We start from the raw sequence: 26539 nt of genomic DNA on the forward strand, positions 1-26539 counted from the left end.
TTTGATAGGTCACCCTTATTAGGATATATAAATAGGCTTTCCACTTATTTGCTGTGTTATCTTTAAATCGGTCTTTTTCCAAAAAAATAATTTCAATAATAGTTTTGAATACAACAAATGTTTGATAGACAAGAATCCATTCATTTCGTGCCAAGTGATCGATTTGAATTGAATAAATCAACGTAACACGTTCACGTACATCACAGCGTTTGTAAAATAAAACAAAAACAAATCGTTCGTGTCTGTGTGTATATAGTATAATCAATTCGTTTCATTTTGATTTTTATACAGTATAAACGTTTTTTACAACACAATTTATAATTTGCCGTCAATATGTCTGCCAGTTCTATAAATTTATCGCTATTATTCTTTATGGGTTTTGTTCCCCGTCTTCTGCGCTTTTCCTTTGGCACGTTTCTTTAATTTATACACTAAGTGAAAAAAGTATGTGTTCTATATTATGATTACATTATTTTGTTCGAAGATTGGTTTCCAGAGATTTTCACAACTACCAAAAAAATATTTGAGCATAAAATATTAGTAAGTTAACATGGTTTTCTACAATTTGAATGGGATTGGTGTTAAATTGGCGTTTTAAGACTTAAGAAGACATGGCGGCTATAAGAAAGGTCTAGAGACCTATGTATGAGTTTCATCTTTCATCTTTTAGCAAAATTTCGTTTTGATTTAAATATTTTGATTTAAAATATTTTCGTAGATTTTTTTCTTCCATCTATAAATTGCTATCAGATATTATTAAAATATATTTTTCCAAGATCTGAAACAACTTTTGTGCGGCAGTGTAAAAGGTACACAAAAATAATAACAAACCTCTAAATTATATAAAAATAACAACAGCAGCAACAAACAAAACAATTGAATAAAAAATTGTTATTTTTTATTTGTTTGTAATTAAACTATTCAACTGTTTTTTTCGTTGATTTGGCTGTGGTTATGGTTGTTGTTATTGTATTTTTAGTATGATCTCATCGCTGCTGTCTTTTAAGAACAAGCACACTTTAAAATAATTATAGCACTTAACGTTGCAAAGCAACATCACAGCAACAGCGGCAGCAACCACATCAAAAGTGAAACAAATACGAGAAAACAAAAACAACACAAGCGATTTTTTACCCGTTGTTGTGGTTGTTGCTTGGTCTTATATAAAAAATGGTTTGCGATTTAATAATATGAGGTTGTTTAAGTTCTTTCTAATTAAGATTGAGTGGCATTTGTAAAATGTCAAAGTAGTTTTCAAGATAATTGTTTTGTTTTCGAAATATTATATGTGTTGTGGTCGGTCGGTCGGCCGGTCGATTGGTTGGTCGTGTATGATTTCCAGGTCAGTATGGATCTCAGCGAATGACCAGCGAATGAAAATTCAACAGTCAACATCATCTTGAGAATCATCAACTCAATATTATCATCAGCGGCAACGGCTTCAATGCTACTTATTGAACGGAATCAGTCAACGGAGTGACAGCTGTGTGCTTTTTTATTATTTTGAAACACATTCCACTTCGTTGGAACAGATGCTTAAGAAGCTGATGTTTATCTTGAAAATGGACCAATTTCAAGGTTAACAAATATATATGACAATGAAAAAATGAGGGGTAAGTATTGTGAGTTTGTGTTTTGAAAATTTTTGAAAAGAGTAAGGAAAAGTCAAAAGTCGAGAGGGGCCGACTATATTATACCCTACACCACCATGCATATTTAGTAAAGCTCCCGTAACAAAATTATTTGTTTGAAGTAGATCACACCACCTATCAACATTTGACTTTAGAGCAGTTATAGTTTGGTTTCAGAGGAAACTAATATATGGGAGGCATATTCAATTCTGAATCGATTTTCACTAAATTTGACGAAGACATTTTCATCTTTTATACCAAATAAAATTGCTTGTAGGGTGCATGATATCACTTCGAGAAGGATTATATTAAGAAATATATATCGCAGCCGAGTTCCATAAAATGGAAGTGTACGTTAGAAATTCACTCCATTTGTTCTTAAACCAGAAATCGGATTAAGGATTTATATGGGAGCTATATCCAAATTTCAGCCGATTTCGATAAAATTTGATATATCCGATCTATAAGGTGTCTGGTACCCAATATCATTATTGTCGAATGCATGTTACGAATATGGGGGACCTATAGACCAGGTCAGATGAAATATATATATGGGACCTATAAGTACATCTGATATATAGCAGCTATAACTTTTCACAAAAATTTAAAGTACTTATTTTTAAGATAAATTCAGTAGGTTGCAAGAATATTACACATTTGTAATTACCATATATGTAATATAAGCCCAAATTTGATGGATTTTTCCAAATACAAACGATTTTTTTTATTTGGTGGATCTCCGATATATAATTTTTTTAATATAATCCTTCTCGAAGTGATATCATGCTCTCTATAGCAATGTCTGCGACAAATTTGGTTAAAATCGATAGAGAATTGGATAGGCCTTTTAGATATTCCCTCTGAAACTAAATTATAACTGCTTTAAAACCAAAGATTGATAATGATCTACTTCAAATAAATTCTTTTGTTACGGGTACTCTACTATATATGCATAGTGGTATGGGGTATCATTTAGTCGGCCCCGGACGACTTTTGTTTTTATTAAATACGATTGATTTTGATTATAGACAGACTTACATAAAAAATGGGTTGAAACATATATCGAAGCTACAGCTTTATCTGAAGTAAAAATTTGTCTGTACTTGATCGCTGATCGAAAATATAACCTATCCCTAAATCTGAATCGATATAGACCTACACTCTACATAGATAGGACCTACACTTATATTAATTTATGAAAGTTCCAACACTATCTAAATCTGAACCGATTTCGACAAAATTGGTCGACTATATCTGATACCTTGTCAGTGCATATTACCGATTCTGAGAAACTAAGTACCAAGAAGGATTAAACATACAGGGTGAGATGAAAAAACTGCAACAAAATCAAACACCAAATTTTTACATTTTTTCTTTTTAATTTTATTGAATGAAAGTAATAAATGGTCCACTTTGGCAAGAATTACGGCCTTCAAACGGTCAATGAAACCGGTCACACTTCGCCCGAATGTTGCTCTGTGGTATTTTGGCCCATTCCCGGCGAAGTGCTGGTAATCGAAACTTTGGTATTTTTTGGTGCCAACCTTGCTTTCCAATATACTCCAGGCACAATAGTCCAACGGGTTGGTATCCGGAGATTTTGGTGGCCATTGTGCGCTGGAAATGAAGCGAGGAACCTCATTTTGTGTCCTGTTGGAATGTCCAGGGTCTGTGGCCAAAATGTTTGCGAGCCCAAGGCTTTAAAACACCCTCCAGAATATTTTCGCGATAATATTCGGCATTTATTTTAAGTTCTGGTGGTCAACCGAAGTTGCACATTTTCAGCTGACCTCTTTGGCAGGTAAATACGATCATTTTGTTTTTTTACAAACTGCTGGACAACGAATGTTTTCCCATAGTAGAAAACCAAATTCGGCAGTTCACCACTTTCGGCCAAGCGAAGCAACTCTTAGGCTCTTTTGAGTCTTTTCTCTTTCTGGTGCGGTGTAAGTTCTTGCAATTTTTAGAATTTCAATGGCTTTACCCTGAGCTCATTTTTCAATATTTGCCGAATGGAATATTGAGGTATGTTTAGCTCACGAGCCATTTATCAGCCACTGCGACGCGGGTTTCGATCAAGTCGCTTCTTTACATTTCGAACCATTTTTGCTTATGTTGCTGTTGTCTTCCGTCCACTTCCTTGACATCGGGCTACGCTATCAGTATCACGGAAACCCTTCCTTAAGGGAACTATAGCTCCAATTTACCATGGTGTCCATTAGGGACGAGTGCAGGATGTTGGCCCTGGGCACCCGCTTCACCTACGAAATGACTACTTTTCTGACATTTTCTACTTTTTCTACTTTACATTAAAAATTTCGTAAATTCTTATTTAAAATTTTATAAAAAAAAATTGATGTTTAAAGTTTACTAATTTTTGTTGGCAGAGAGGACAAAAATTGTAATAGAATTCCGTACACATCGTAATAATAAGTGATATGATGTGCTACAAACCATTAAATGTAAATATTATCACTGGATTATTGAAAAACAACATTTTAGACTAATACCAACACCTTACAATTTCTTTCAATTTTCTCATTATTATTATTATCTCATCGAATATTCCTGCTTTTGCTGTTTAAAAAAATATTCATTATATTTTCTGATTTATAAATTACTTTTTTCAACTTTTACTTTTGGATTTCTCCACGTTTTTTCAATTAATTGCCACTACTCAAAACATAAAACCCAATTTAAGTGAATTATAGACCGAGCAAACACCACAGTTTGCTACCGGCTATCTTCCAGTTTGTTCGGACGTACAGGCATGGGACTAAACAACTTGTTGCTACTCGCCATATAACTCCATACACTTTATGATCATATTCCCTCATCTATTGATGCAAATCGTAAATCTAGACTGTAACTGCCGATTGAAAAAAATCACCAGTAACTTTTTCCCACTTAGCAACAGTCAACAGAAAGTGGCGATCGCTCGAGCATCATTTACATGAGACAATCAACATGCACTGTATATGTGTGTGCATATGTATTGATAGTTCAGTGCATAGGTTTGTTGTAAATGCAATCGCTCATAGAAAACTGCATGCTGGTATATATGTATATACACCACTGTATATAACTTCGATAAACAAGCCGTCAGTGATGTACGAGTTACGTATTCAGCTCTACAGGGTGTCTGAAATGGTAAACAACAAAAAGTTAAGTAAAATCGCTTCATTGCAATAGAAAATGTTATAATATGCCTCAAAGCAGTGTCCATTATTTTGAGCTATATAAAGCAGTTTAAAGCTTTATTTACTCCGAATATGTCATCATTAAATATCAAATAAATATTCGAATATTCGTACGATATATAATTTAGTTGTCTGTGTAAAGCAGACTTTGCATTGATATTCTAGTTCAAATGAAATCCTCTTCACAGCAAAAAGTCTCATTAATAAATAATAGACTGATATGATAACTGATTTTGAAATTTAAGGTGGACATAATTAATATTACCTTCTAAATTTTGTTGGATATACCTGTTTCCGGCCTACTGGCCACGAAACCTTGTGCCTTTAACACAAGTAAGTAAAGTTGTAAGTTGGGAAGTAGATTTGAGTTTTAAGTATTTTTATACCCTCCCCCATACATAGTATGGAGGGTATATTAAGTTCGCCATTCCGTTTGTAACTCATCGAAGTAATAATTTTAGACCCAACAAAGTATATATATTCTTGATCAGCGTAAAATTTTATTTTAAGACGATTTAGCCTTGTCCGTCCGTCCGTCTGTTGTAATCACGCTACAGTCTAAACGAATTAAGATAGGAAGCTAAAATTTTGCACAGATTCCTCTTTTGTCTGCAGTCAGGTCAAGTTCGAAGATGGACTATATCGGTCCACGATATCGTATAGCCCCCATATAACGGTACACCCCCATATTCGGTATTTTGATAATGTTAGCCACATTTTCAATGGAATTGTCTGAAATTCCAAACATGGAGTCCCTTGTGGGTTCTTTATACCTCGGAAGAGAATTATCTATATAGGTTCACGATATCGTATATCCCCCATATAACGGTACCCCCCGATATTAGGTATTTTGATGATTTTACCCACATTTTTCAACGGAATTGTCTGAAAATCCACACAAAGAGTACCTTGTGGGTACTTTATACCTCGGAAGAGAATTATCTATATAGATCCACGATATCGTATAGCCCCCATATAACGGTATCCTCCGATATTCGGTATTTTGATGATTTTAGTTACATTTTTTAACTGAATTGTCTGAAATTGTACACAGGAGGTTCTTTGTGAGCACTTTACCCCCTGACAGAGAATTCTCTATATAGGTTAACGATATCGTATATCCCCATATTTGGTATTTTGATGATTTTAGCCATATTTTCCTATGGTATTGTCTGATAATCCACACAAGGAGTTCTTTGTGAGTACTATAACCCCTTAAAAAAATTATCTATATAGGTCCACAATATCGTATATCCCCCCATATATCGGCATTAGATATTTTAAAGATTTTATCAGAATTTTTAATGGATCTTATTTTTTGAAAATTTTCTAATTCGTTCCAAATGGTGGAGGGTATTCAAAGTTCGGCCCGGCCGAACTTACTGCTTTTTTACTTGTTATACCCTAGAGGGTATATTATTTGTATATTACTTGTCATTCCTTCCTTCTGTACGTCTCTAGGAATCACCATAGCACCCGAAGGAAATTTAACAGGTTTATAAAATTTTACTCAGATGTTTTAGGTCTGCAGGAATTTTGGGATGTATTGAAAATAGGTTATATAGGCAAACGTTTTGGCAAAGCCCCCATATAACTGTACCGGCAGATTTACGGTTGTTTGGTTCTTTTAGTCACAATTCGGGTTAGAATTTGATGTAAATTGGCAGTTTGTGTTCCCAGTATTTAGGAAAAATTACTAAAAGGAACTGACCATATTTTGTAATAGTTCCCATATAAAAACAACAATAATGGGATTAAGCCTGACCATTTTGCAACAACAAAATACTTTGGAATCCCAAACAACCATTCCAACACTGTTCTGTTCCCATATAACTTTACCTGTAGATATTCGGTATTTTGATCATTGGTGTCGCATTTTTCACCGGAATTGTTTTAAATTTGGTATTTCGAAATGGTTACTACTTCCTATAACATCTTCGTATAGCCCCCATAAATCGGTACACCTCAATATTCGGTATTTTCATGATTTCAACTACATTTTTCAACAGAATTATCTCAAAATTGGTGTTTGGAGTTTGTAATAATTAACTGTAGAGGAGCACATTTTCGTATAGCTCCATATAACTAAAACACCAGTTATTCAAATTTTTTTGTTTGGTCCAAGGACAAATCCTATTGACATTGGTGGAAATCGGTCTAAATATAAATATAGCTCCCATATATATCTTATTTGGATTTTTATTTAATTGTGCACCAAATATAGTCTATAAGCAATTTCTTCAAATTTGGTGAAAATCGATTCGGATATAGCTAAACAAATTTCATCCGATTTGGTGTTTAAGTCCATTCGAAATATGCACGCCACAACAATGATATTTGGTACAAGATGTCAGATAAAACTTAGAAATACTTCTCTAAAATTCTATCAATATCGGTTCAGATTTGGATATAGCTCCCATACATAAGTATTTTATCATCATTCGATTTGTGTACCAATTTATTAATATCAGCGCAAATGGAGCGAATTTTGACGCATTTGACCGAATTCAGCCGTGAAACAAGAACTTCAATTTGGGTTCAGATATATTTATAGCTACCATACATACAGGGTGAGATGAAAAAAATGCAACCCACTTCAGATTACTGTCATTTCTAAGACACTGATCCGACAGCTGTTAAGCAAACAATTGACACCGCATCAGAATGAAAATAGACTTGCTTCGCTTGGCCGAAAGTGTTGAACTGCTGAATTTCGTATTCTCCGATGAGAAAACATTCGTTTTCCAGCAGTTTGTAAACAAACAAAATTATCGTGTTTACTCGGTCAGCTGAAAATATGCACCTTCGGTTGGCCACCAGAACTTAGGCGCCGGCCATAATGTTGGTGTGGGCAGCCATAACAGCCGATGGTCGCTCTCCGCTCGTATTAATCGACCGTGGCATCAGAATAAATGACGAATATTATCGCGAAAATATTTTGGAGGGTGTATTAAAGCCTTGGGCACGCAAACATTTTGGCCGCAGGCCTTGGACACCGCCTCACTCAGCACGCGCCACCCAAAAATGGTCACAAAATAAGGTTCCTCGCTTCTTTTCCAAGCACAATGGCCACCAAAATGTCCGAATACCAATCCGTTGGGCTATTGTGTCTGAAGTATTTTGAAAAGGTTGGCACTAAAGAATATTAAAGTGTCGCCGGGAATGGGCAAAAATACCGCAGAGCAACATTCCGGCAGCGTGTGACATTTCAATGAAGGCTATAATTCGTGCCAAAGGTGACCAATTCGAACAAATCTAAACTTATTCCAAAATTGGATGCTATTTCCGAAATTTTTTGCTTTCATTCAATAAAATTTAAAAATAAAAGTAAAAATTATGGCATTTGACTTTGTTGCAGTTTTTTTTTATCTCACCCGATTTTCTTTTTAAGTCCCTCACATTCGTAATATGCCTTCCACAACAAAGATATTTGGCACCAGGTATCAGATACAGCTCAGAAATACCTCTGCTAAATTTTATCGAGATCGGTCCATACATATTTTCATCCGACTTCACGGTTATTGTGCACCAGATATGTCATATCAGGACTAATTGGATGGATTTTTACACATAAAGCCATAGTACGTATTCAAAAAATTCGTATATGATATGATCTATTTCACATAAATTCGCAATAATAATGTTATTTTGCTAGCTTTGAATTGTGGTGTAGTGTATAGTATTGTCGGCTCCCCCCGACTTTTGACTTTTTTTACTGGATTTAACTTAACGACGTCTCTTCCTCTGTCTATATTCATATAATACAATTTAATCGATCGTAATTTGTTATATATTGTGGTTCTGGTGAAAATAATTAAATACCTTCATAGTAATAGTTTTAATAATATGATGAGGCACCTGACTCGGTCACCCTGTATAGATGTAACGATTGTGAAGCAATAAAATTAAATTTTATTTTATCCTATCTTGCCTCCTCAAACAATTTAACAACATTTTAAATGGCAATTTATTGAAATGCTCATATTTGTATGACAAGCCGCTGCCACTAACGATGCTTGCCGCTGGCTATGTAATATTGCTTTTGACTGGCATCTGAGCCTTTCGTTGTCTGTGCTTTGGCCAGTGGAAAATTTCTCCACCACAAATACAGGAAATGAGATGCGCCTATGGTTGTATCTTTCCTTCTAGTTTTACATCGGTGGTTTTGGCCACTTTTGTTGTTTGCCATTTGTTTAATAAATGGAATTGCCGGACAGCAAGAAGAAAAACGACTAAAACCTAATAACCGAAATCACGCATATGTTGTAGCAGCTTGTTTTTTATTATTTTCAGTTCTCGGTTTCATTTGTTAGCTTATGACAAAATAATCGTCATCATTTACTTGTTGTCAACTGGCGCTGTTATGGCTGGCTGTTTGGTTGGCGGCGATGACTATTCGAGATGATGTTTTGGCTTGGCCAACAATGATCGTGCGTCATACCTTTTGTCAAATCGACCACAATAATTTTCATGTCTCACATTACAATTGCCCCAAATAGAAAAAAACTACTGAAATGAGAAAAAAATGTATTTTAAATGGCAAATTGATACTGTTACTATGTCAGTTTTAATTTAACTATGTCTCATGCAATTGTACAATAAACAGTGGGGATTTATCCACAGTGGGACAATAGACAGCTACATATGGTATGACAAAATCGGAGGATTATAATGTTAAGAGTTTGCTTTGATGTTAACATAGCATGATAAATAGTGCGACAAATGCACTCATGCTTTGACATTTGAAAAATAAATTTTAACTTAAATTCAAAAAAAATCTCGAATAAGAGCAGTTTAGTAGTTTCGGAAATGTTGCCCAATTCTCTCACCATTAATCCCATTTTTTATACCCTCCGTCATACATGGTATGGAGAGTATATTAAATTTGTCTTTCCGTTTGTAACGCATTGATGTAATCATTTTAGATCCAATAATGTATGTGTATTCTTGATCAGCGTTATTTTATATATCGATTTAGCGATGTCCGTCCGAATGGCTTATGATGTCTGCAGGAACGTCTTTATGTTTATAATGGTACATCCTCTTATTCGGAAATTTTGCCATAAAATTAGTTATTTAGAGTTTATAATAAGTTATATATCTTGTGGCAGAATATTATTTACATAGGTCCGCGTTTTTGTATAGCTCCCATATAATTATACCTTCTGATATTTTTTTATGATTTAGCCAGTTTTTTTTTTGTATCTGGATTGGTTCCTAATGATAAATGTGTCCCATACTTATCGAATAATGTACTTTCGGCATTTACAGACATTCTTTGCGGTGAATTGTATAAAAATTTACGAACATTAAGTTCGTCATTCCGTTTGTAACTCATCGAAATCATAATTTCAGATGTAACAAAGTATATCATTCTGTCCAACCCTCTGTTGTAATCACGCTAGAGTCAAAACGGAAGCTAAAATTTTGCATAGATCAGTATTTTTTCTGCAAATTCGGTCAAGTTCGAAGATGGTCTATATCTGTCCACGATATCAATGGAATTGCGGGAAAATCTACATGAGGAGTACTCGTGACTACTTCGCCCCCTGGAAGAGTACTGTGTATATACCTCCCTATACTTGGTATTTTGATGATTTTAGCGACATTATAGACCGGAATTGTTTTAAATTTCGTATTGAAAGAACCCGATTGTTATTACAGTCATATGGCTACAGAGGCTATATATCATTTGATACGACCAAAACGTGCCTCATCGAAATACAGCTTTAGATCCTAGGTCTTTTTGGCCAAATCTGTTTCAGGACATTTGGAGTCGATCTAGGGAGAGAGCAAGGATAATCTGATTTTGCTCCAACTTTGCATATCCTAATATTTGCATCAGGTGCGACAACGGACAATATCGGTCCACTCCATCAAGTACCTCCCCCACTGAGGGACAAAATTTTGAAAAAGTATAACTCTTATAAAATGTGATGCAAGAGTCTGATTGTCTGATTACACAAATCACAGTATTTTTGATAACCCAAGGTCTGGTGCGAATATGGAATATATCGCTCCACTTTTTGTGGTACCTCTCCCACAAAGGGCCAAAGTTTTGAATGTCTGCGATATTTTTTTCAATACAAGATTTGGTTTAAAGATTGTAGAAATCGGCCAATTCTTTCTGGAACCTCCCCCACAAAGGGTCAAAGTTTCTAATAACCAGAACGATTATTTAATCAAAAATAAGCATCCGGTTCTCTTCATATTTCACACATTCCATTAAGCTCATAAACCTCATAAATTAACATCGAATCCCATTCAGTCTTGCTACATCTATATATTTCTATCGACACAAGATATCTTATAAAGATGGTAGGGATTGGACCTTGTTATCTGTTACCTCTCCCCGAAATGACTCTTTCAAATCTCTCTTTAAATTCACACATACACACATTAAAATATTTTTGTAAACACCAGATCTGTTATAAAGTTGATATATATCTGCCGCACAAGGATCACAATTTTCAATACTTGTACATGTCATAACTTGCGAATCAAGTCGGCGATTCTTTACAACTTGCTATATATAAATATTTCTCTCTGGAATATATGATTTCGTACAAAATTGGATATAATTTATTGATTTTCTGCAATTTTGACCAGGACAAATTATTTTTATCTGTATTAGATGTGGTATTAAAATAGAATAATTTGATCGATTATATCTGGTAATTTTTTTTTAATTATCACATAAATCAGTGAATCGATTACTTCCGATATATTCTAAATTGATATGTTCGCAATATTTTTATCATATTTATTTAAGTCCGACACCAAATGGACAATACTGCCCCATTTCTTCGGAACCTACTACATATGAATAATCATACCAGAAGTCCCAATATATAAATAATCGAACATTGGCTGAGGGTATATATCTGTCGGCTAAACTGTCTGATACTTTTTAACTTGTTCAATATAAATATATATTATGTTCGAGTGTGCATAAATTCGTCAAGTGATGAGGGGTATAGGATATTAATTGCAAGTAAATGTTTGTTAAAAACAGGAAAATTGAACACAAGTTATCGATGGAGAGCATTTCAAGTGTGGGTTTAATTTTCAATAAGAAGCCTTCTCAACACTTTATATGACTTTAGTTTTCATATTCTAGTGTTTTATTCTTTTCAAATATTGGTAAAATTGGGCTGATGATGTTAGGGCCGCAGAAGGCGAAACAAAGATCATGGCTGATACATTCAAAATACTAAAAAATTGGAAGGAACCGTTTTATTGGTTCCTTTCGTCTCTACTACCCTGACATATTCGTTAGAGATACTAAATAAATAACAATCTCCGAAGACAAAAATTCAAACAGGCACTCTGATCTAGCTAAATCGACATGAAATTTTTACGCATAACAAATACTTCATATAATCTCCAACGAATATTTCGAGGTGATACAAATGGAATGACAAAAATTTGTCTTACAAAAATGGGATTTTTATTTGGCACTCTAATTTTTATGAATGAAACCAGACGTGTCATTACAAACGGTTTTCATCTTTTCTGGATTTTTTTATATTTTATCTATCGTTTCGATTTTATTATTTTACCACAATAGCCCACTGTTCCATTGTCCAAGTCATGGGGAAAACATGTAACCAGTAGTCGTCGAGGTTTCGTGTTGTTACCCATAAAGTGTACGATCATTTTTTTTTTTGTTATTTACCCTCGCCTTTGGCTACCTCTCTCCCAGATCCATTTCAATCAAATGGTGTGGTTTTCTTTGATGTCTATTTAATCTCTGGGATGCGTGTCAGAGCTGTTGCTAAGCGCATTTACAGCGTCATGGCCTATTATGACGTGTCAGTCGCTTTCTTTGTTGTACACGATCCATTTGAAGAGAAACGCACAGAAACAACTCCATAAATGATGTCTATGGTTTTGTTGAATGTACAACTTACTTGATATATTTGTATGCGAAAATCAAGGAGTGATGTGCACCCTACCTTGGAAGTTTGTTTTGAGGTTCGTATGGCTGTATCCAGTTTAAAATAGGGAGGATATATTTAGGCCATTTAGGTTTCGGAATTGAAAAATTATATATTTTTGAACACTCAATTTAATATCATCCCATGAATAAACATAGTTTTTGTAGCAATAACAAAAACGAGTAAGAAAAATATGTTGGAAGCTCCATTAGTTCAAATTCACTTTGGTAGATTTCGTTTTTGCAATAATGCCATACAGCCCTGTGGTTTTGCATTTTCCCATTATTTAAGCTCACTCTCTCTGTACTTATAGGTATAAAAACCAATTTTTCACACAAAAGTTGTCTTCCTGGTAATATCGACTAAACTTCTCCCTGTCGATTGGCTTTTTATTGTGAACTACAGGGTGAGATGAAATAACTGCAACCAATTTCAGACTGTGGTTATTTCTAAGCCACTCGTCCGACAGCTGTTAAAATAATTCCAGTGACAGTTCATTATATTGTTTACAAGCGTACAAAAGCATTTTGGTGAGAATTTTCCAGAAAAAAAGTTATTCGTGATGGAATTCAAGCGTGATAGTGTGATTTCTTTATATTTGGCTGAAAACCACAAATGGCTATCGTTAGAGCACTCCTGCATTTAAATGTGAATAAATATTTTGAGTCTTGACCAAATGTACAAGAACTTACACCGCAACAGAAAAAAAAGAGTCAAAAGAGCTAAGGATTTGCTCCGCTTGGCCGAAAGTGGTGAACTGCCGAATTTGGTTTTCTCCGATGAGAAAACATTTGTTGTCCAACAGGACTCAGCTGCATCGCACTCAGCACGCGTCACCCAAGAATGATTACAAAATGAAGTTCCTCGCTTCATTTCCAGCTCATAATGGCCACCAAAATCTCCGGATACTAATCCGTTGGACTATTGTGTCTGGAGTATTTTGGAAAGCAAGGTTGGCACTAAAAATACCAAAGTGTCGATTACCTCAAGCAAGCGCTTCACCGGGAGTGGGCCAAATTATCACAAAACAAATTAATGCTTATTTAGGATTTTATAATTGTTTTAGTTATTCAAAACTTTGACCCTTTGTGGGGTAGGTGCCAGAAGGAGTGGACCGACATATTCCATATTTATACCAGACTGTGAGTTAATAAAAATATTGTGATGTGTGTTATTTGAAGACAGTCGGACACTTACGTCATATTTTATTAGAGTTATAAATATCCAAAATCTTGAACCTTTGTGGGGAAGGCACTTGATGGAGTAGATCGACATTGTTCATTTTCGCACCTGGTCTATCACTGATGCAAATATTAGGATATCCAAAGTTGGAGTTTATTGAAAATGTTGTCCTTTTGTGGGTGAAGCGCCAGAACCTTTTTTGTACCTTTTTTGCTATACATCCGATGTTTTGGCTATCATCATCACTGTAACGGTTAGAAGTGACCTTTTAATATATTTGTGGCTTGGTCAGGATTAGAAATTTTCGCGGTTTAGTGAAAGGTTGTGGTCTATTTTATCCGATTAGGGATATGCCGGATATGCTTCTGCCCAGCCCTATATTCTACCTCCATGCTAAATTCCGTGTCAGTTGTTCTATGCGACCAGTAGAGGAACTGGTCCTTTTTGGTCGTGAGAAGGACCCAATGCCGAATTTCGAGAGGATCGGGCTATAATTGCGACCTGTGCCACGATAACAAATTAACATGGACAGACGGATGGACAAACATAGCTAGAATGACACAGCACAGCGAGATAGGAATATCCATGTGAAGGACAAATATTTCGAGGTATTACATAATTGTTGGCCCAATCAATCTTTTAATACCCCCAACACATAGTGTTTTAGGCTATAATTTGATGATGTAAAATGGTTCTGTAACAGTACTTCGTTAGTTAGCCATGTTTTTTAATAAAATTGTCAGTAATTAGGGTCCTAGCTTAATTTTTCAATTGTATTTTCTAGGCAATACGAATGCACTGTAATTAAGAGCAATTTAAACCAAAAATGTACCTATATAGAATAAAATTTAAATTGGGTCAAGATGATATAAAATTTGGTTATCTGAGTTTATTACCCATATCAATGCCTAACCCATTCGTAATGATATGCAGTCGACCTAAATACCATAACTTGGATCTACGTGTTCCTTGAATTGGATGCTAATACAATTTTTCACATACAAATGACCTGATACAAATAGCATGAAAATAAATCGGTCAATTTTCCCCAAATTATTTGCAAAACTTATCGTCTTTGTATCTAAAACAACATTTGATTTGCTGGATGGTCACGTTTCGTGTCATTGATTTACTTCAATATACAAAATGACAACAGAGCTAACAGTAACACCAACAATTGCAGTGCGGCAACAGTCCAAAAGCAATTCACAATTGTTTCCAGAAAAACTTTTAATTAATAATTGCTGCAATTACTTCAAGTTAAACACGTTTGGCAACAGCGAACATGTTGATGTGCGCACACACACACTAATATTGCTACATGTATACCGATATGTAGCCCCTGCTGACAATAATTCATTCAAGACGTGTGAACACTTATCTTGTAGACCTGTCCTCCCTCCTTCCTGCACACATACAAACACATAGATATCTATAGCCACTTGTAATATAGGAATAAGGAAAACCCGCTTAATTGCAAAAGACAACGGTTTAATCTGCGATCGATAGACAGCCTGCATCTATCCCCATTTAAACTTGATTTTGTAATACAAATGTCGGTGTGCTTTGACTGCGAAAGATTATAATTGCCATAAAGTCGTTTTTTTTACAAACTAATTCTAGTTTAATAATCTTTTAATAGACTTACATTTCTGGTATGATGCAGATCGACATGAGGTTAGCCATATCGTATCCAAATGTGGAAGTTTAGTTAGAATGACAGTGACAGTGCTATATGTAAATATAGTAGCTCCAAAAGTTTTTGTTGTGGTCAATAACCGGCAATTTGGGTGTGGAAAATTTAAAGAGCAGTGATAACCGTTGGAACGAATTCCCAGAAAGTTTCCAGTTGTCAGACCAAGTTTTTTTATACCCCCATCATACATATCACGGAGGGTCCGCCCGCCCGTCTTTTGTAATTACGCTAGAGTCCAAAGGATGAGTTATATTCGAACAACGCTTTTGTATAGCCTCCATATAACGATACTTTTTTATTTTGATTTGATTGATGATTCATCTACATTTACGAAAAAATAATAATATAATATTCAGTATTTAGAGTTTATAACGGATTCTACCTTATATACATTATTCCACGTTTTCTTATATCCCTAATGGGGGCTGGGTTTAATTCTCAACCTAATTATATTTAATATTATATCTTCCACCTTTCATAACTCAACGTAATAATTTGTTAGACCCAAAAAATGTGTATATATTGTTGACCAGCGTTAAGTTCTTATTTAATGTTTTAGCCATATTTAACAAAATTATTGCAAATTTGGTATTTAATGTCCGAAATAGCAAAAAATCATTGCAAGTTTTTTTGTAGCATTCATACTTATATAATTTTAAAAGTAGTTAATAGTTAATGTTCAGAAAATGCCTACAATTGGTAGTGTAGAGATTATCCCGTATAATTGGTCTGTGTTTTATTTCTCTCCAAAGGACTGGGGATACTCAGGAGATACTTGTATGTGGGGCCAAGCGCAGACTTATAACGAAAATGTTTTGTATACACTTGTTAGAAACCCAAGAGGAGAACTATCACTAAAATCAATTGTAATGTATGGATAACAGATTGTATCCCTATCTGCAGTGAAATTTTCTGTTTTTAAGTAGTTGACTGCCAATGTATGTTACGAATATCCACTTCACTTGGGATTCTCTATTACCCTGAACAGTTTTTCAGCAATCCGTCCTTTAGGTTTTTACACAGTCTTAAATCTCCAAGAAGAAAATTATTAGACTTTCTACATCTTTCAGTTTCGAAATGTCGAAAATAAGACTTGGGTCGAAGTGGTAAATTTTGTCAGGGTCCGATGGATGGGACTTCTCATTATGACTGACTAATCTACTTAATAAAACGTATATTATAAATAAATGGTTTAGTTATTATTGGGTTTGACTTTTTTATTTTTCTCCTTTAAGTTGGGCTTATAAGGAGATGGAGATAAGGAGATGGCATTAAAAATTGGAATCTTGCAAAGTCCCACGCACCAAGCAGTATGCGATTTTGGAAAGTTCTATTTATACGTACATCAATAGATAAATCCATACTATGGGGCCAATGGTTTGTTTTTGAGGCAACAAATCACAGGGACGAGGTAGAGCTTCCAAATTTTGTTTTTAGATGCTAGTTATGATGAGAAGAACATCTGCCGAATTTCTTTCGAATCCGCAAGAATATAGATATAGCCGTCGCAAAAATAATGAAAATACGGAGTATCGAGAGGTATCGTCATATAGAGGCTATACGAAAATGTGGACCATTAAGATCTTTCAATACGAAATTTGAAAAGATTCGGGTGAATAATGTTGCTGAAATCGTATGGGGCTATACGAAAACGTGGACCGACATTATGAACATAAACTGCCCATTTATGAACTTAACCTGCCTACTGGTAAACAAAATTTTAACCTTCTATCTCAATTCGTTCGAAAGATAGCGTGATTGCAACAGACAGACAGACGGACAGATAGACAGACGGATAGACGGAAATCGCTAGATCGTCTTAGAATTTTACGCTGATCCAGAATATATATACTTTGTAGGGTCTATTATGAATATCTCGAGGAGTTACAAACGGAATGACAAAGTTAATATACCCTCCATAGAATGGTGGAGAGTATAAAAATATTGCTTCCAAAATACGTCCCAATACCGATAGTTCTACTCCATATGACACTCGACCTAAAACTACATTAAAAGACACCACACATTCACCCCAGAGAAAATTTACAACATTTAGCAATATTATACCCTCCACCATACGATTGAGGGTATATTAATTTTGTCATTCTGTTTGTAACTCCTCGAAATACTCATGTCAGCCCCAACAAAGTGTATATATTCATGATCAGCGTAACATTCTAAGACGATTTAGGCATGTCCGTCTGTCTGTCTTTCTGTTGTAATCACGCTCATCTTTCGAACGAATTGAGATAGAAGGCTAAAATTTTGCACACATGTTTATTTTGTCAGTAGGCAGGTTAAGTTCGTAAATGGGCCATGTAGGTACACGCTTCCATATAGCCCCCATATGACGGTACCTCCCTATATTTGGTATTTTTATGATTTTAGCGACATTATTCATAGGAATTATTTCAAATTTGGTGTTTGAAGTTCAAAATGGATACTACAGCCTAAGACAGAAAATTGTCCGTACAGATCTTCGTCTTCGTATAACCCCATATAACGGTACCTCTCTATATTCGGTATTTTGATGATTTTGGCGACATGATTCACCGGAGTAGTTTCAAATTACGTATTTAGAGTTCGTAATGGTAACTACAGTCTGTGGATGTTACAGCCTGAGACAGAAAATTGTCTATGCTGATCCAGATCTTCGCACAGCTCCGATATAACTGTACCTCCCCATATACCACACATGTTTATTTTGTCAGTAGGCAGGTTAAGTTCGTAAATGGGCCATGTAGGTACACGTTTCCATATAGCCCCCATATGACGGTACCTCCCTATATTTGGTATTTTTATGATTTTAGCGACATTATTCATAGGAATTATTTCAAATTTGGTGTTTGAAGTTCAAAATGGATACTACAGCCTAAGACAGAAAATTGTCCGTACAGATCTTCGTCTTCGTATAACCCCATATAACGGTACCTCTCTATATTCGGTATTTTGATGATTTTGGCGACATGATTCACCGGAGTAGTTTCAAATTACGTATTTAGAGTTCGTAATGGTAACTACAGTCTGTGGATGTTACAGCCTGAGACAGAAAATTGTCTATGCTGATCCAGATCTTCGCACAGCTCCGATATAACGGTACCTCCCCATATACTATATTTTGATGATTTTAGCTACATTATTCACCGTTTATTTTAAGTTTTCAAATTTGAATATGGTAGTGGCTTATGACAAATAACGCCTATGTTAGTCCACGTCGTATAGACCCCAATATAAAGGCTATATTCCGTATTTTTAAAATTTAAACAGGATTTTTTTCTTAAAAATTTCCAAATTCCAAATGGTGGAGGGTATTCAAAGTTCGGCCAGGCCGAACTTACTGTTTTTTAACTTGTTATTTCTTATTATAATCTTGATTTACATTATTTTCTACGTGTTTTTCACTTTTTGTTGTTAATATAATGCAAACAGTTTTTGTTTGGCGCCAATAACAATAAAAGGCTTGATTAAGTTTAAATTTAAGGAAATGGCGAAAAGAAAATATGTCATCTTTGACAACTCGACATAAGGCTGGAAGTTGTTGCCAGATTGTAATTTTTTTGTTTTCGAGGTTTCAAAAGTATTCTGAACATAATTCCATTAATTTTTTATTCATATCCTAGTGCACTGGTAGGATATTTCCTAATCAATTGTATTTCGGTATTTTCTGATGGCTTCCAAATAGAATGGAACAAATTTAGCGGTTCTATGGTCGAAAAAATCTTTTTAATATACATTGTGATTATATACAAATAACGTTAATTTATTTTTCGAATTTTTTAGCTTAAAAGTCTAATGATATTTCCTAATGATTATTTATTTGATTTTAATTTTATTTAAAAAAGCCTTTACAATTTTTATTTTACAACGATTTACAGATTTTTTCACAACTATTAAATGCTTTCTTTGTTCTTTCTCTCATTACCTGTTATGGCAAATATATTTCACTTACATTATACACATTATTATATATGTATTGCTACATGAATATATGAACGTAGGCAATTATATGTAAAAGAAAAGGAATATACAAAAGAATTTTTCAACAATAAATAATGATATAAAACACCTTGCATTTTTCTTCTGTTATGCCTACAACATTGGCGGCACAAAGAGAAAAGAGAAACAAACAAACAGTCGCTACAATAAAATGCAATAATTATTGCCGAAGACAAACAAATAAAAATAATCAAAATTAAGTGAATATACTTTCATGTAGGACCATAAACATTTGTTTGTTTTGCGGTCTCTTATGACAGCCGATGTGGCGCGTAATGGCAACTGCTCGGCAGCGGAAGCATATTTTCACCAAAACCATGTCGAGAAAAGAAGGAAAAACAAAACAGAAAATATGCCACACACAGATATCGGCCTAACCATTACCCATTACGTCCGCCATGGACATCCATACACGTTCTTAAGGAATTGTGTATTTTGCTTTTATTTTTTGTTTTTCGAAAATAAGAAAAAAAACACAGGGATTTTTTTTACTCTTGTCATTTCTTCTGACAGTTAATGCAATTTTCGTTTAAGTTTAAAATAAATTTTTCTTTAATTAAAATAAATGGCAAACAAATTTATTGGCTGAAAACAAGAACACAGGCAGGCCAGTGTCGTTGTTTTCGTCTTTCGGCACAGAGAGCAAAAAAAATCGAAATGAATTACGTAAAACCTCTCATAGCTCATAGTGGTGGAGAAACCGAGGTGGCCTGTGTAAGGTATACACACGTTGGTCGCTTGGCTGTATTTGGAGGAAAAACAGCCATCCAAATGAGAAAAAGCACGAGCATTAATCTAATTTATTTTGTAATGAAAATTGTCAGCAATTTTATTTGTTTCATCATTTCAATTTTATTTGATTTTGCTCATGTAGCTGTTTTTTTTTTTGTTCGTTGCTGTAGCGTTTTTTTAATTCAGTTTTTATTTGGTTTAGGTCATTGTGCTCAACGGCTGTCAACCGGTAAAAATGTTGCTGCATATTTTCGTACCAAATACATAAACTGTAAAATTGCTGTAACACATTCGCACAAACTATGTAAGGCAGTATGTTGGCACAGTGCTAAGAGCTATTCGTGATGGTTAGTGGATTTAATTTTTTTTTTTTCGAAAAGGTAAATAGTGTTAACCTTCAAATGTAAAATGTCGACCTTTATTATCATTAATTTTAAATTCCAATGATACCGTTCATTCGGTTCTTTTACCATATAGAAAACTAGAGTCGTCTTCTATCCATATAAACGACTGGAGGCGCTTTCTTTCCACGTTGGATACATAAATTGTTTCAGAGGAAGTTTTGTTTATTAAGTTTCAAACATGCAAGGAGTCAGGCTGTACCGTTATGTGGGTGTCTTGTAAATTTTTAATATTTTTCTGGAATCTGAATTCAAACGTTTTCCACTTTAAACTACAAATACCAGTAAGACCGTTTGGATAATGCTGTTAAACTTTTGAAAAAAAAAAAAAAAAAAAAAAAAATAAAGTGGGTGACACCGTTATACGGAGACCATACCAAAACGGGAACCTCTGTAGACAATTTTATACTTCAAGAATTGTCATCTACCAAATCTTCCTAAATACCAAATTTGAAACAACTAAATGTGACTGGGATTATCAAAATACCGAATATCGGTGGGTATCATATGTGCGCTATAGAAAAACGTGGACCTTAATGTTCAATGCTCTGCCACCGGAGCTAGAACCCATTATGAACTCAAAATAACAACTTTTAAACAAATTCGTGGAAAATGTGGAAAAATAATCAAAATATTGAATGCCGGGAGGTACCTTTATATGGGGGCTATACAAAAACATTGACCTTTATAGACTATGTATGTTCCGCCACCGTACCTAGAACCCTATACGAACTGCAAATAAAAATTAATAATTTAGAACCATGTGTATTTTTCTTGGTATATGAATGTATGCACCTTGAAGATCTTTTATTTGCTGACACATACAGGGTGAGATAAAAAAAAACTGCAACAAAGTAAAACGCCATAAGTTTTACATTTTTTTTAATTTTATTGAATGAGAGCAAAAAATTTCGGAAATAGCATCAAATTTTAGAATAAGTTTAGATTTGCTCGAATTGGTCACCTTTGGTACGAATTATGGCCTTCAAACGGCCAATGAAACAGTCACACGCTGCTCGAATGTTGCTCTGAGGTATTTTGGCCCATTCCCGTCGAAGCGCTTGCTTGAGGTGATCGTTTACAAACTGCTGGACAACGAATGTTTTCTCATCGGAGAAAACCAAATTCGGCAGTTCACCACTTTCGGCCAAGCGAAGCAACTCTTTACCTCTTTTGAGTCTATGTTCCTCCTGTTGCGGTGTAAGTTCTTGCACATTTTGGAATTTCAATGGCTTTACCTCGAGTTCATTTTTCAATATTTGCCGAATGGAATATTGCGATATGTTTAACTCACGATCCATTTTTCCACTGCGACGCGAGTTTCGAATAAGTCGCTTCTTTACTTTTCGAACCATTTCTGCTGATGTTTCCGTTTTATTTCGTCCACTTCCTTGACGTCGGGCTACGCTACCAGTATCACGGTAACGAGCGATGGTACGAGACACAAAAGATTTATTCACATTTAAATGCTAGAGCGCTCTAACGACAGCCACTTGTGTTTTTCCAGCCAAATATAAAAAAAATCACACTATCACGCTTGAATAGAGTATTAAGTAGTTTTCAAAACACTGTGCATTATTAGTGGGGGTCCATCGCCACCAGCGACCAGAGAGTTTCGATTCATATCAACAAATTGCACGTATTCCTAAAATTTTTAAGTATAATTGTGTGATTGTTGTTGCCATGGTTGCAATTGCTGTTTTTGACAAACTCAACAACAACAACATACACAGTACATACATCAAGTACAGCAACAATATACGTCAATTGTATTTAATGGATGTTGTATTTGCAATTGTCCGCAAACGATGTCGATCGTGGTCCGCTATTGTTGTAGCTATTCATCGCCAAAGTCTCTGTGTGTCTGCAGCTGTGGCCAATGTGTATATATATACAAACCTATCGACATATATATTATTTGAAAATTGAAATTGAATTGTTCGACAGATCGATGTTTGCCGCTGGCGGCAAGTGTTGCTGTTGTTGTACAAAGTGACGTGGCAATTTTGAGGTTGTTATTGTTTTCGATTCTGATTCGATGATTCTCCTTTTTATTTATTTTTTTTTTCGTTAGATTGGTATTATCTTAAGAACCAAGTGTAAGATATTTGCTTTTGGATTTTTATTATGGCATTATATATATCTACATACATATGTACACATTTTATTTTTATATACATGTCCATGCAATATTTATTATATTTATATTTTCCATTATATCCGGCGGCTTAACTAATAGGCATTTTGCCAATTTTTTTTATTGCAGCATATAGAATTCGACTAAATATCACACTGACGTTTGATCCGTCAGCCAGTTTGACTGATGATTATACATACCACTTCTGACGATGCAATGTTCTCGCCACAGTCTTGTAAAATATTACCCTGTTGTTTTTGTTTACATGAAATTCAGGCCGACATACATACAAATATTTACACGAGCATATGTGCATGCATACATATATACATTGTTTTTATTTAGTTACAGTTCAAGGTTAAAACCGTTCGTTGTAAATTTTATTAATTTGTTTATAATTATATATCGGCCTTAAGAGAAAAGGTGGGCGAAAGAATTTATTTTAAGTCTTGTGGGATTGAAAATATTTTCAAATGTAGTGTGCCTTCTGCAGAAGAGCAATTTCTTTTATATATTTGATGAATTTTTATAAGTATGGATACATAGGTTTACAATTATTTAAGCTGTTATGCGAAACAATTTTATTTAAGAAATAAAAACCCATTCATTTACGCTTTCATTTTGAGCCATTTTTCGTGTATCTATTGACATTATTTTTTTAACAAACTACATTATTGATAACCTAATATTTAATACCTGTCCATTGATTTTTGTTTTCAATTGATATCCTACTACTTTAGAGACAATTCTATATGTACACCCAATAGATATTCAGATCGGTACGAGGCGGCCATAAGGCTCAGAGCGACGGACGAGTGAATAAGAAAAGACCACGTTACACACCATCAAACATTTTAACAGGTGACATCGGAAGAATCAATGGAAAACTTTGTATCGGACCGGATACCTTAAACAATTGTAGCTGCCTCATGTTAAACATTAATTCCTACAAGAAACTAGTGGATCAACGGATTCCCATCGCAAATGCCGACAGGAAACTGTTGTTATACAGACGACTCATTGCTAGAGGGAGAGCGGGACTGATACTTTTTATTGAAGAGCCAAACACCGTAATATCTTTCCGCTTGACCGATCATAATACGATCATTCACACGGAGGTCCGGGCGATTGCAGAGTGTCTGAACTGGCTTAGTGCTAATAAGAGACCGGCTACCGTAAACGTAAGATCGCTATAAAAGCTATAACATCCAAAACAGAAAACACGCACACAAATATGGCGTTCTCGTTTACTACCTTTTATACCCTACACTTTATTGTGGCCTGAATAAGGAAATATACCCATAGTTCCTACATTTGATCTTCATAGAATCACATTCTATGTAGATTTATGCATATCCCATGGTACAAATACTTCAAATGTGATAGAAATTGGATCAGACACAACTTTAGTTCTGTGGTGGGCGCCTTTAAAAGGGGTAACCCTGAAAATAATTGATAGCTAGAAGAAGAAGAAGAACAATTACTAAAAAACAGCTGATTATTCCAATTACTTAAATGTCAATATTAGGGAATAATGTAAAAAGAAAATGGAAAAATTAAGCGAGGAAAATGGCAGCCAGAATTTCCTGGCAAAAATTGTAAGAAAAATCTGCCCTTTTTGATTTACCTGCGAAGAAGATTGGATGTGTGGCTCCCTGTAACCAGCGAAGAAAAAAAGCCGACAAAGTTTTTGGTGATGAACCACTTGCTGAGAAGTGAATTCAATGTTTTTATTTATTTGAAACACATATACAAACAACACGAAATACAAACTTTTTTTACAAAATTGGAAGCCTTAAAATAATTTAACAAAATTTAACAACAAAAGGCTAAAAATTGAAAGAAAACAAATAGTTTTCACAAAAATGGAAAATTAAAAGAAAAATTGAACTTTTTTTAAAATTAAACAAAGTTTGGAAATAATTTAACAAAGTTTAAAGAAAGAAAAAACCAAAACAATTGACTAAAATTCTAAAGCAATGAATATAAATCTTAAACCTAAAAATTCATGAAGAATTGGAGCCTACAAGCCACACCATCGCCCATCCAATCCATCGAGGGAGCCGCTGATTTTGCGCCATTGCTAACCCAGCGTGGCTTGGTATTCCCAATCGACATTTAATACACGAAACCTCGGACAGACAGACGGACGACGAAGCATCATAATTAAATTCCGCGGTTTTTTCTGTAAAAAAAAGGAGAAATATGAATTAGAAGGGGAAACAAATGAAGTAAATTTTAAATTTTAATCACCTTTTGGTTAGTCTGCAGGTACACGACGTTGAACAGAGCTCTATTCAAGGTTAGGTAACCAGGCTTTTAATACGTTCGTCGATTTTAAGTGCAATCGACACTCCATCTTTGTTTGCCTTTTCCTGAAATTAAATGAAAGAAATATAATTAATAAAAAAATTTAACGTGGAATATAATTAAAAAAGCTAAACTTTAAAACAATACTTACGTACATACTTGTTGGGAAGAACCACAATTGCAAGCCGCCATTATTGCACCCTAATTTTTGTCATCAGAAATCGCAGTCTAAAAGAAGAAAAAGTAAAGTTTTTCTTGTAATTTTTGGCAAAATTGTACTTGTTCATTGAATTGAATTCATAATTAAAGTTGAACGCATACATTAAAGTTAGCATGTAATTTTTTCTACGAGTTGTTATTTGGGAATTTAAAGTAATTTAAATAAAATGTACCAATTTTATACAGAAAATATAAATATGTCTTTGGCTTAAAGCCCTGTTTAAAAAGGTGGTGGTAATGATATAAAATGTGGTAAGTCAAGGGTCAGATCTGGGACGTCCAGTATGAGTAGACGTCATGGCGAGAGGTGTTCTCGGAGGGAGGGCTATCTCCTGGCTGGTCAGCCGCCAGGAGCACTGTTTCTGTGAGGAAAACTAATATTATTTTGGGATTTGGTTGTAGTTAGGCGAACGTTTTCCTTTTTTTACTTTTTTGTTGACATGTTTCAGGCTTCTTTTTACCCCCTTTTTAATTTAGTTTGAAGTCCGGTATGATTTTTTTTGTTTGTTCAACCGAAAAGATCTGCAAGTGGCAAGAACCAACCCCCAATCCGACGAGCCATAGCCGCGCTAAACGCCAGCATACCGGCAACGCCACTTAATGGTCAACACAGTGATTTCGTTTCGTTTTTCTAGAACACGGTTGTTACAGTTCCGATACATATGTTTCATCCGATATGGTGTTAAAGTCCCTCATAACAATGACAAATGGTACCAAATCGATATCAGTTCAGGTTTGGATATAGATTCTATGTTTTCATCCGATTTTATTATGCACCAGATATTTCATATCAGTTGAAATTTGATGGATTTTTGCCCATTCAACCAAATTTTTCTATTTGGTGAAACTCGGTTCACATATATCTATTGCTCCAAAATATATTTCTGTACATAATCCTTCTCTAAGTCATATCTTGCACTCTATAGCAATGTTATTTGGTACTAAAAATGTATATGCATAGTGGGTATCATATGGTCGGTAACGCCTGACGGCGGTATGTCGATTTTGCGATGTCCGTCCGTCTGTCCTTCTGTGGAAATCACTCTAGCTTCCGAACGAAATGAAGTAGGTTGATGAAATTTTACTCAAATGTAT

General features: G+C 34.7%; 1 long non-coding RNA gene across 1 annotated transcript; it reads left to right on the top strand.

The window, feature by feature from the left end:
- The first annotated feature begins 1114 nt into the window (after positions 1-1114).
- On the top strand, positions 1115-24694 carry LOC131805739 (uncharacterized). The gene is made up of 2 exons (XR_009343799.1): positions 1115-1613; positions 23045-24694. It is a non-coding gene; the product is annotated as an uncharacterized LOC131805739 (long non-coding RNA).
- The last annotated feature ends 1845 nt before the right edge of the window (positions 24695-26539 follow it).

This window comes from Musca domestica, unplaced genomic scaffold (genome assembly GCF_030504385.1).
Source record: "Musca domestica strain aabys unplaced genomic scaffold, Musca_domestica.polishedcontigs.V.1.1 6, whole genome shotgun sequence".
NCBI classification, from domain to species: domain Eukaryota; kingdom Metazoa; phylum Arthropoda; class Insecta; order Diptera; family Muscidae; genus Musca; species Musca domestica.